The sequence below is a fragment of the Triturus cristatus genome, chromosome 10, assembly GCF_964204655.1.
Source record: "Triturus cristatus chromosome 10, aTriCri1.1, whole genome shotgun sequence".
NCBI lineage: Eukaryota > Metazoa > Chordata > Amphibia > Caudata > Salamandridae > Triturus > Triturus cristatus.
In genome coordinates, this window is record NC_140593.1 from 72,352,169 (window position 1) to 72,363,515 (window position 11,347).

General features: G+C 43.5%; 1 pseudogene; it reads right to left on the reverse strand.

Moving 5' to 3' along the window:
- Positions 1-4,694: 4,694 nt before the first annotated feature.
- On the reverse strand, positions 4,695-5,404 carry LOC146788858 (dual specificity protein phosphatase 4 pseudogene; annotated as a pseudogene).
- Positions 5,405-11,347: the final 5,943 nt, after the last annotated feature.

An 11,347-nucleotide genomic window follows, 5' to 3' on the forward strand; every position in this document is an offset into this window, starting at 1 on the left:
ACTGCTTATATAATTGAAAGAGGGGCAGGTCATATACAATATAAAATTACAAATGTGTAAATTACTGTTTTTCACCTCAACGTTCTGAATGACGTCATAAACAACTCAGGCCTCGCTCTTTTTGTCTATTTGAACTCCTTGAGAATGCTATGATGAATAACTTCCCTGTTATTCAGTTACCCATCTATAATTCTATATTTTACTCACTAAAGATATCTTAATAGTAGGCTAACCTTGCACGCGCTGCAGTCTGAAGGCTCCTGACAATTAAATGATTACTTCTAATACCAAATTCCAAAATAGGAAGTTGGTGGCGAGATATAAAAACTCCTGTCCTGTAGATATTGCCACCCGCCAGTTGTTTCTGTGCTCGACTGCTCTGTCATTTTCAATCCGAATGGGTAAAAATATTAGCAAAGGCAAGGAAACTGGTATTTTTTCCCTGCTGATAAATAACCCTAAAAGAGCAAACACTTAATGGAAATCAGTTAAAAGTATGTGTGAGGTGTTAAGCTGTTTCAGAATCATCATTAGAGCAAACAGAGGGATAATTGCGATGTTGCAAAGGAACCCTGACAATTTTACAAGAATTCAATTCCTTTTACCAGATTTAAGCTGTTCAGAACAGCAAAACATAAACAAATGGCTTGTATCGTTGGTGGCAACGCTACGAGGACTCAAAACCTATAAGAGAAGCCCCCCTTTTCCACAGCAATACTTTGCAATTGGTCGGTGGTGGGAAATCGTTCCAAAATTGGAGGAATTTCATCTTCGCACAAAACCACCCGCCTCCCCAAAATGGGAGCTTTGAAAACATTGGATGAAACCTATTGTTTTGCAGAGGTGTTCATATTTTATTTTGGAGACGAGGGCCAACAATCAAAGTCAAAAGAGACAATCAGGCATTTTAACCCCTTCAGTGCCCATGACGAGCTGGACTCGTCATGGGCCGCGGTGGCGCTGTGCCCATGACGAGTCCAGCTCGTCATAGACCCCGCCCGCTAATACAACGGCCGGCACAGGGCGGGGAAAGGGGCGGGCACTGAAGGGGTTAAAGGTTTAATGTCACACACCGGGAGTGCACCCTACTCACTCAGTGCTCCAAAAGTGGGGGGGTTGCAGACACCCCTAGGCTGAATTCATTCATTTCATTAATTTAGCAAGTCTGGGCCTTCCTTGCCTGCTATAGATAGAGGGCAGGGTCTCCTTGACACATGAATCTACTGAGCCATCAAGGTAGGAGGTGAGTTATTTAATCCATGGTAGGCCCTTAGGTTACAGTCAAAGCCTGATGGCTTCTGTTGGGGTTCTATTCTCCCTCCTACTGTCCATAAGTGCCAAACTTCACCAGGCGCCCAGACTCTAACTATCTCTGCATCATCACGTCCACACTGGTCCACACTGGCTCATGGCATCCACAGTCAACATTCTAAAGCATGCCCACTAAAACCAGGCATAGACAGTCAAGCCAAGAGCCCACATAATCCCCTTTCCTTAAGCACAGGAGAGATGTAAAACAACCACAACACTCCTTCAGGAACAAACCATGCTTTTCCCTCATCCAGTGGCGGCTCCTCCATTAAGGCGAAGGAGCGTCTCCCCACTACTCCGCAGCAGGAAACATAAAATGATAATAACTTGGGTTATTATCATTTTATGTTTCCTTCTGCTGCTGCAGCTTTCTGGGTGGGCGGGGCTGCTCCGAGGACAGAGGAGCAGGGGAGGAGTGGTGTTATAACCTATTGTTGTTGTGGTGCATCTTCCTTATTAATATTCTGTCCCTTGCTGCTCAGCCATGAGTGATGTCACCTGGAATGTTGAGTGTGTGGGACTGGAGGAGTTGGCAGTTGGAAGAGAGGGGCTGAGCAGCAGGGAGGCTGCTCCTGGTGGGGCTCTACAGGAGATCTACATGATCTTTACATGGATTTTGTAACGTATTAAATAAACCTACAACTTGTTCTAAGCGGCCTGTCTACGAGACATCCTTCATTTATTACAAGTGGTTTGTCCACTCCTAAGTGCACATGACTGTTTGGTCAGCCCGCGGGCCGCCCAAAGCAGGCATGCGCACTTCCCATATTCTCAATACAGCCTGCATGGAGAACATGCCCAGGCCCCGATTACCTAGCTGAACGTCGATCCACTGCTCTCAGAACAATCACAACATTGCATTGCAAAATTGTGATTGGCTATCGGGATCCTGGGAGCCCGGTACTTCCCGCTGCTTCCTGAATCCTATGGCAGGACCGGAGCAGGAAGAAGAAGACAGAGGAGGGCGGTGGCCGGCCATCACAAATAAGTGTTGTTTTTTCAAAAAATGCTTTTCGCCTACCTCCCTCACCCTGCCTCGCCACGTGAGTCTGGTATCAGCCGCTACTGCCCTCGTCTCTGTATTCTCAAGCAGTGCACACATGCCCACAAGAACAACACACTCCACCACACTCGTGCACACACACAACATTACAGCCCAGCACTCCAAAGTACCCAACGCCTAGTCACACTAGCTGGGAAAATTATTATGCCCAAATGTCAGGCAGAAGAAAGCATCTCAATCTGCACACAGAACCACGCCCTCCGGAAATAGCACAAACATGAGATGGAACGCTTCCCATACCCAATGGCGACAGCTGACAATGTGTACAGACTGAACATTACTGACGGAAGACAACAATCAACAGTGCAGTCCAGCACTCCTACCTCTGATACATCCATGTCAGCACTATGTACCAACGTCATCAGGCGCCAGTGTAAGGAAGCACTCACATACTACACCCAAGGCACCAGGGTAGGGAAGCACCGACATACTACACCCAAGGCGCCAGGGTAGAGAAGGTCTCACATACCACTCCAAAGGCGCCAGGGTAAGGAAGCACTCACATACTACACCCAAGGCGGCAGGGTAAGGAAGCACTCACATACTACACCCAAGGCGCCAGGGTAAGGAAGCACTCACATACCACACTCAAGTCGCCAGGGTAGAGAAGGTCTCACATACCACACCCAAGGAGCACAGGTAGGGAAGCACTCACATACTACACCCAAGGAGCCAGGGTAAGGAAGCACTCACATACTACACCCATGGCGCCAGGGTAGGGAAGCACCGACATACTACACCCAAGGCGCCAGGGTAAGGAAGCACTCGCATACTATACCCAAGGCACCAGGGTAAGGAAGCACTCACATACTATACCCAAGGCGCCAGGGTAGGGAAGCACTCACATACTATACCCAAGGCGCCAGGGTAGAGAAGGTCTCACATACCACACCCAAGGAGCAAAGGTAGGGAAGCACTCCCACACTTGAGCTACAAACCCTGAAGCCAATATAGTTCCTGTCATCGCTACGCAATGATGACTGACTCCAGTACATGCAAGCTTACTCACAGGCATCAACAAGACCATCACCAAAGTACTCCCCCTCCAGTGCCACACACCTTTCAAATACTCACACTTGTACAACTGGTCCCAGAGCAAATGCATCGAAGTTAAAAGAAAACATACCAGAAACCACAGACACGCAGGATACCTCATGCTGATGTACTCTGTCTCCAATACCACATACCCGTTGCAGCTTCTAGTTCGTACAGAACGACGAGTGATCCGAGAGTGCAATCAGGAGGAACTTGTGGCTTCCAGCCACGACGACACAGGGTACTACACTTCCTGTTGCGACAAGACACTCTTCTTCTCCTCGTTGGCTTGCCTTGGCACTGTTGGGAGAGATCAAATCAGGAGAAGCTGCCTGATCAATTCAATTAGCGGAATATCTCACCATAATCTAGGGATGCTTCAAAAGTCATCTCGTAGTCATAGAATATGAAGATATATATATATATATATGTATATATATATATATATATCTATATCCGGGAACACTCCTTTTCGCTTTCTCCTCCACGCGAAAGAAAGAGCACGGACCACAATAGTTCATTCTGCTGCTATTTTATTGTTGCTTCCAACACATCGCAGTAGCCATGACGCGTTTCGTCCCTCACAGGGGACTTGATCACATGACGCAGCAGGATGGGTTATTTAAATTCCGTTTGTTTTAACTTTTGCCTCGTGATTTTCTTAAAGTGACAAGTGCATTATAGAAACAGGGTTGACCATTTAAAATTTTTTTTTTATTTATTTTGAGAGTTTTATATAGCACTGAGTAGACCCGGAGGTATCAGAGCGCTTTACATAAGGTTCCACAGAAATTACAAAATTACATCAGTTACACGTTACCTCAGTAACTAGAAGTTACTAGAAGCGCTGGCTAGACCCATGGGTATCAGAGCGCTTTACATTAGGAATCACATTATTACACAGTTAAAAACAGTTACAGGTTACATTGGTTATACGAAACACATTTAAAGAGTATGGAGGAAGGATAAATAGGGCGGATAGGGGTAAGGGGGAAGGGTGTAGGTGGAAGGAGGGAGATAACGGCAGGAGAGACGAAGGAAGGTCTGCCCAATGTCCGGCTGGGTAGGTGACGGCCGAGAAGAGAATTCACAGCCCTTTGCCCCTATAGCTATCAGGGTAGCTCCACCGGGCAACGGTCAGGTAGCAAGGTCTCAGCGGTTGAGGGAAAGTTCACAGGGTAAATGTCCTGAAGGGTGTGCAGGATCCAGGTCGGTTGAGGGCTAAGATCAAGGTCTGGTTGATGATCTCCCACCCTTCTCTCCAACCAACCATAAATGCAGGTAGCTACAATTTTTTTATGAACACAAACTTACCAATATACTCTATGGCTTCCATGAACCAAGAGCTGATGTCAGTCTTGTGGTTGTCCTCCACTGGAATGCTTTTGTACTGAAAGTGCCCTTCACAGTGATTTGGACAGTCCGAAGAGACATTTAACAAAGCTGTAATCCCCAAAGCATCGAGCATATCCCTTTGAGCAGCATGATGGGTGCTGCCAAGGTACAAAAAGGGAAGGATTTCAACCGGGCCGCCCTGATCATGAAGAGGTGTGCCACAGGAACTGCAGCCAATCTCCACGGGCTCGGGGATATCTGGAGAAGGAATGCCGCTGGGGGTTTTCGTTTTTGCGCAGAACTCTGGATACTCAGAATGGAACCTCTCGTACCCACCTCGCAGCAGGCGGACGTCGGTGCCCTCGCCGTGCTCCCTGCGCAGGGCACGCAGAACCAGGCTGACGGTGCTGTCCTCGCGCAGGGCCTCGGAGCGTGCGCTGCGCTCGTCGTACAGGACCACAGCAGAGTAGAGGCCGGCGCGGATGCGCATGCGCCCCCCGGGCTCACCAGCGGTGAGCGGCTCGGCAGGCAGGATCTGCTGCAGGCTCGGACGGCCCGCGCTCTCCGCCTCACGATGCTGTTGCAGTGTACGTTCAGAACGCCGCGGATGCTTCCAGTCTCAGCCCGGTCCGGGACGGGCTTGCAGTCGGCCGCCGCCATTTTATCAGCCGGCTCCTGGATCGCGTAGCAGCTGGTATTGTGGTTACCGGCTTAGTTCAAGGAACGTTTCTCAGCTCCTGTGTACTTTACGATCACTCATTCTTCGTTTTTCACTGGGGTTGGACGCCATTTGATGCAGTTCTGGGCTATGGCATGTGGGGTCTGCACGGAGCTTCTGCTCCAAGTGGCCATTTTGGTTGCCGCTTCTTCTCCCTGCGTTGCTTCAAGCAGACGGGTGTTCCACATTGCGGACAGCTTCATAGACATAGAAGTAGTAATGTAGTAATTTTGAGGTGGTTTCTTGTTAAATGGTATATATATATCTATAGATATATAGATATATATATATATCCACTTCTTTTGTTTTCGCTACGAAGACCAAAGCCACTTGCAGTAGCGGGCCACGGCGGGAAAGCGACTCCCAATATCCAAACGAATCGTTACGCCGTTTTTTTCAAGAAACGATGCAATGGCCACAAACTTTTCTCAGCGTGCATTTATTCCGATGGTTTTGTCACTCTACGCGTTTCGGAGAAACACCTCCTTGATCACGAGTAAGAGCGTCAGTGAAACAATTTCATTTAAATTAATCATGTGACACCACAGTGATAGACAGTGAAAACAGAATCTACATATGCATGGGTTTTTCGAGTTGGGAAAACAGACTCTGTTTTAAACAGAAAAAAAATAAATAAATAAAAAAAAATAAACATGAGCAATGCTCACAAATGAATAACACATTTTACCAATAGCCACCTATGGCAGTGAAGTGCAGTTCTCGCATTATATTTGAACACTAACATGATTATATCGGAGATCGTATTCGTGCCCAAGTGGGCATACAAGTCGATAATTGGAAAGTAATGTAAATTAGAAAATCAAAAGCACAGTTAAACATAATGGTATTAATAAGATATCGCTTCCGTTTCAGACAGTACAAACATTGACTTAGTGAACCAAAATGGGGTTCAGATGCTACTCATGCCACCGTGGGCAACCAAATCAATATTAAATAATCTTATAAAGGACTTATTTGATGAATAAGTTTGACCAAATAAATGAACGGATTGCTGATAGGTTCAGCCCTAGTGGGCATACCAATCACGAGTATCTGTGTCTCAACAAATGATGAAAAATAACCAAACATTTCCATTAAAAAAGATATAACATGTCTTCTGAGACGGTATTTCGCAAAATCTGCACTTGATAATGAGTCAATTCAGTCGTGTCCCACTCTCTTTCAAACCACATTAGAGACCTGTGAAACACAATAGAACAAGGTGCAATTAAAACAAGAGTAAGTATTTGTTGTTTACATAGCTATTATGTCTTTTTAAAAGAAATGAGCACTAAAAACACTTAAAAACTAAGAGTCATTCTTATTATTACACTAAGGCTTGAAGTTATTCAGAATTCCAAGATATGCTGAAAATCATAATAGATTACCCTAGGTGAACTGATAACCCTTCATCCCCATTGTGTCCTGAAGGCTGCATTGTGTGGTATTTGATAATCATTCTAGACTCTAACCGTCTTAGTTCTTGGGTTCTGTCACCACCTCTTTCTCTCACGGGGATACTGTCTAGAACACAGAAAGACAGTTTAGAACTGTTTTGATTATGGCAGGCTGTGAAGTGTCTGGCAATGGGGTATTGCTTGTCATTGTTCTTAATTGCCCTCAGATGTTCCAAGATACGTTTCTTGGCTTTATGGATGGTACTTCCTATATAGTATTTGTCACAGGGACATCTGAGAGCATAGACCGCATATTCAGTGTTACACGTATAGTGCCTTAAAATTTTGAAGGGTTTCATTTCTTGCGATAGTGATACCTCTTTACAGTTGGTACTGTATTTGCAGGCTTTACATTTCCCACAGGTGTAAAACCCTTGTATTGTGCTTGTTTTATTATCAGTGGTCAGTAAAGTCCTGCAAACAGTATCTTTAAGGGACTTGGATTTTCGGTATGTGATCTGGGGAAAATCTTCGATACATTTGGCCAGATCCTTATCAAGTTTTAAGACTTCCCAATATTTGTTGAGTGCAGTTCTAACTTCAAAAGATCTGGTGTGAAAAGTCGTGATGAATCTTATATTAGATGTTTTCTCATCCTCTGTTGTTCTAGAGCAGTTATTGAGAAGCTCATTTCTAGGTCTTTTATCAACTTCTGTGCAAGCTTTATTGATGCAGGTTTTGCTGTAACCTCTTGTTCTAAAGCGTTCGCACATTATTGATTTCTCGTTCTCATACTCACTAACTGTACTACAATTTCTTTTAGCTCTAAGGAGCTCTCCAAGAGGGATGCTATTAATTAAACTTCTTGGATGACAGCTATCAGCATGAAGTAGGCTGTTTCCTGCAGTGGTCTTCCTAAAAAGTACAGTAGAGAGTTTGTTATCATCAATTTTAACTTTCAGGTCCAGAAAATCTATACTTTCTGCATCGATATGACTCGTGAAGGTCAGATTGAAGGTGTTTTCGTTGAGTGACTCAACAAACAAGTTAGCTTCTTCAATACTGCCTTCCCAGATGCAGAAAATATCGTCTATGTATCTCATCCAACTTTTCACATTAGTGTTGAATTGGTCTAGGTTGCTGACTACTTGCTCCTCCCACCAGCCAAGGTAAAGACCTGCAAAGCTGGGGGCGAAGCAAGTACCCATCGCAGTCCCGAGTGTTTGGCGATAAATCTGGCCATTAAAGAGAAAGAAATTTTGGGTTAGACATGTTAAGATCATATCCAATAGCATCTCAGTATGGAAAAGTAATGACAGCGATCTGTGTCTCAAAAAATATCTGCATGCTTGGATGCCTTGATCATGGGGGATGCTGGTGTACAGACTATTAACGTCCAGGCTCATGAGTAGCCAGCCTGGTTGCCAGTTAATAGTTTCCAGTTTGTGTAAGAAATGTCCTGAGTCTTTAAGGTAAGATGGAAGGGATTGGACCAACGGTTGTAAAAAGTGATCAACATACCTAGAGGTATTCTCTAAACAACTTCCTCTGGACGATACGATGGGTCTTCCAGGGGGATTAGTTTGGTTTTTGTGTAGTTTTGGCAGCAAATAGAGATATATAGATATATATATATATATATATATATATATATATATATATATATATATATACACCTCTCCAACAACCGCTCGACTCGAACAGCCCGGCCGCCCTCGTTCCGCAAAATGGTAAAGGAAATTCTGGTGAGCCCGTGTTTCTTCAGTCAAGCATTTTTTTATTTTTATTCTAAATCCATGTGCCACAACACAGGACGCCTATGCGTTTCAGCTACCGCCTTCAACTGGGCAACCCCGTTACCACAACCAACGTGAAATTTAAAAACAAAGGATGAGCATAACATGAACCTCTCACATTTCCTGTTTGTTTCATCTAGATCGCAACCCATAGGTTTGCACTTCATCACAATTTCCCACCATATTGAGTTGCATAATCTCAGTATCTCATTTCTCTTTTAGTGGGTAAATAAATATATATAATCATTTCATATGCATCACATCATTCGTTTCTCTCATTATGTTTCTCAAACTTATTAACCCTGTAATTTGTTGGAACACTTTCCAGTTTATTTACCCGGCCATTTCTTTCATTATGTGTATGCATTGTTTTTCAAAATCCACTAAATATCCACACAGTGTCCATCGATGTTTTTTGTTTTGTAAGGTGCAAACATATATTCTAGGATTCCGAATGAAACCTCTGGATTAAAGCACCTACATTAAAGAGGCTATCTCAATGTGTTTGGAATTTGTGCTCATACCTCATAAAGTGCACATGCAAAAGATATAATAAATATGAACAAAACACCGCATTGGCTTGTGTGCTCCATATATCATACAGAGACAAACAGGGAAAGGATGTTGGTGGAAAGAGAATCAAAGCTCAAAACTAAAACATCATTATAGTACCATATTTGAGTACAAGCATATACCACCAGGATTAACATCTATCTCATTTTCTGCCTCCAATCTCTTACATATCCACCCCTCTATAGGAAGGTACCAAGTTGTTAGAAAGTGCAAATGCTTAATATAACTATGCGCATCCATCTCAATATCTGCCTGCATCACGTTCTACACCCTATTATCTGTCAATGGCTCAAGGATACAGTAAGATTCAAGTGCCAAGTATCTATATGTAAGTTGGTTGACTATAAGTCCCAATTACATAGAATATCCTTGGCCATAAATAAATAAATATAGATGTGTAAAGTGCAAATGCAAATAAATATATATGTGTAAAATGCAAATGTACATCCCAAGATCATATGACTACAAGTAACATCTCATAGTCACATGGAGTACATTATATGGCTATTGTTCCTAATACGGGAAATGTAGATAAAGTGCAATTGCAAAGATAGGAATTAAAAACTCCTTCCCTGGTAAAGTGCTGACATTAGTATAAAGTGCTAATTTACTAGCAATTAATTATTATTCCTTATGCCAGTGTTTCCCAAACTGTGGTCTGCGGACCCCCAGGGGTTCATGACACATTCCCAGGGGGTCCACAAGCAGCAGTTTTAAAAGCATTTCAAAGTTCCTTGAATAATTAGTAGTTTTCAGACAACAATAAAAGTGTCAAGATAACATCCAGTGGTTAATGTACCTGCTGCAGAGAGATGCGTGTTTTGTTCAGTAGCAGGTTTGACTCATCTAAGGTAGTGCAGAGGGTTAATATGCCTGCTGCAAAGAACGTGTACCATGCATTTAAAAAAAAAAAAACAGTAGTTTATGTGCATAGCTCAGTGGGTTACTGATTTTGTCACAGAGATTTTTTTGTTATTGTGCAGTTTATGAGTTACAATCATAATCTTCAAAATAACCTTTATTCCAGCTGAAGACTTCAAAGTAATTAGCCAATCTCTTGTCCTATCCAAAATCGACTACGGAAATGCCCTCCTCTCTGGTACTCCCAAAATCCACCTTGCCCCCATCAAATCAGTCCTCAACCTCGCAGCCAGACTTACAACAAACTGTAAACGTTTTGACCGCATCTCACCTGCCCTCAAGGCCCTCAAATGGCTCCCCATCGAAGGTAGATCCTCCTACAAAATTTCCTGTATTACACACAAAGCCCTCTATCAGAAGACTCAAACCTACCTATCAACTAAACTCAAAAAAGCTGGCTGCGCCCGAACGCTGAGAACCACCAACACTCTTCTTCTCATACCCCCTCTACTCAAAAAAAGCGCCTCACAATCCCGCTACTTCTCTGGCAAGGCCCCAACCATCTGGAACGCCCTCCCCAAAGACCTTCGATGCAACCCCTCCTATGCCAACTTCAAAAGAAACCTTAAAATACACTTCCTCACTAAATATTGGGGAAATTAACTCCCTGTTCTCCTTTTTGACTATTTTCCTTCCTCCTGCCTTGGCAACCCTGCCTACCCCTCACACCCATTCACCCCCCCTTCCCACCCCCCCATCCCTCTCCCCTTCATTATATTCCCCCACACCCTACGATGTCCCCTGAGCCCTCCTTGGCATACTCTAAAAGTGCTATCTATAACGACATTCTTGTTCTTTCAATTGGTGTTGTGTTTATCTTATATGCACTCTTCTCACTATGTACTCTAAATGGTTCCTTTTTTATTTTTGTCTGATCATCTGTAGAATTTGTTTTGTGCATTGCTATTGCTACTTTCTTGTTTATTACCATTGCTGATGTAAAGCGCTCTGATACCCTTGGGTGGAGTTAGCGCTATATAAAACTTTCAAAATAAATAAATTAATTAAATAAATAAATCTAGCACCTTAAGCTATGACCTGCCATCAAACAGCTGCATGCAAACTGCATGGTACAAGTTAGTATACTATCTTTTTTTCCCAGTCTTTCATAATCCTCATATTGCAAAAAGGTTTGTTTGGGTAGAATTAAACTGTTAGAATTAAAGTCAAAGCTAGCCGCTATGTTACATTCTTTATC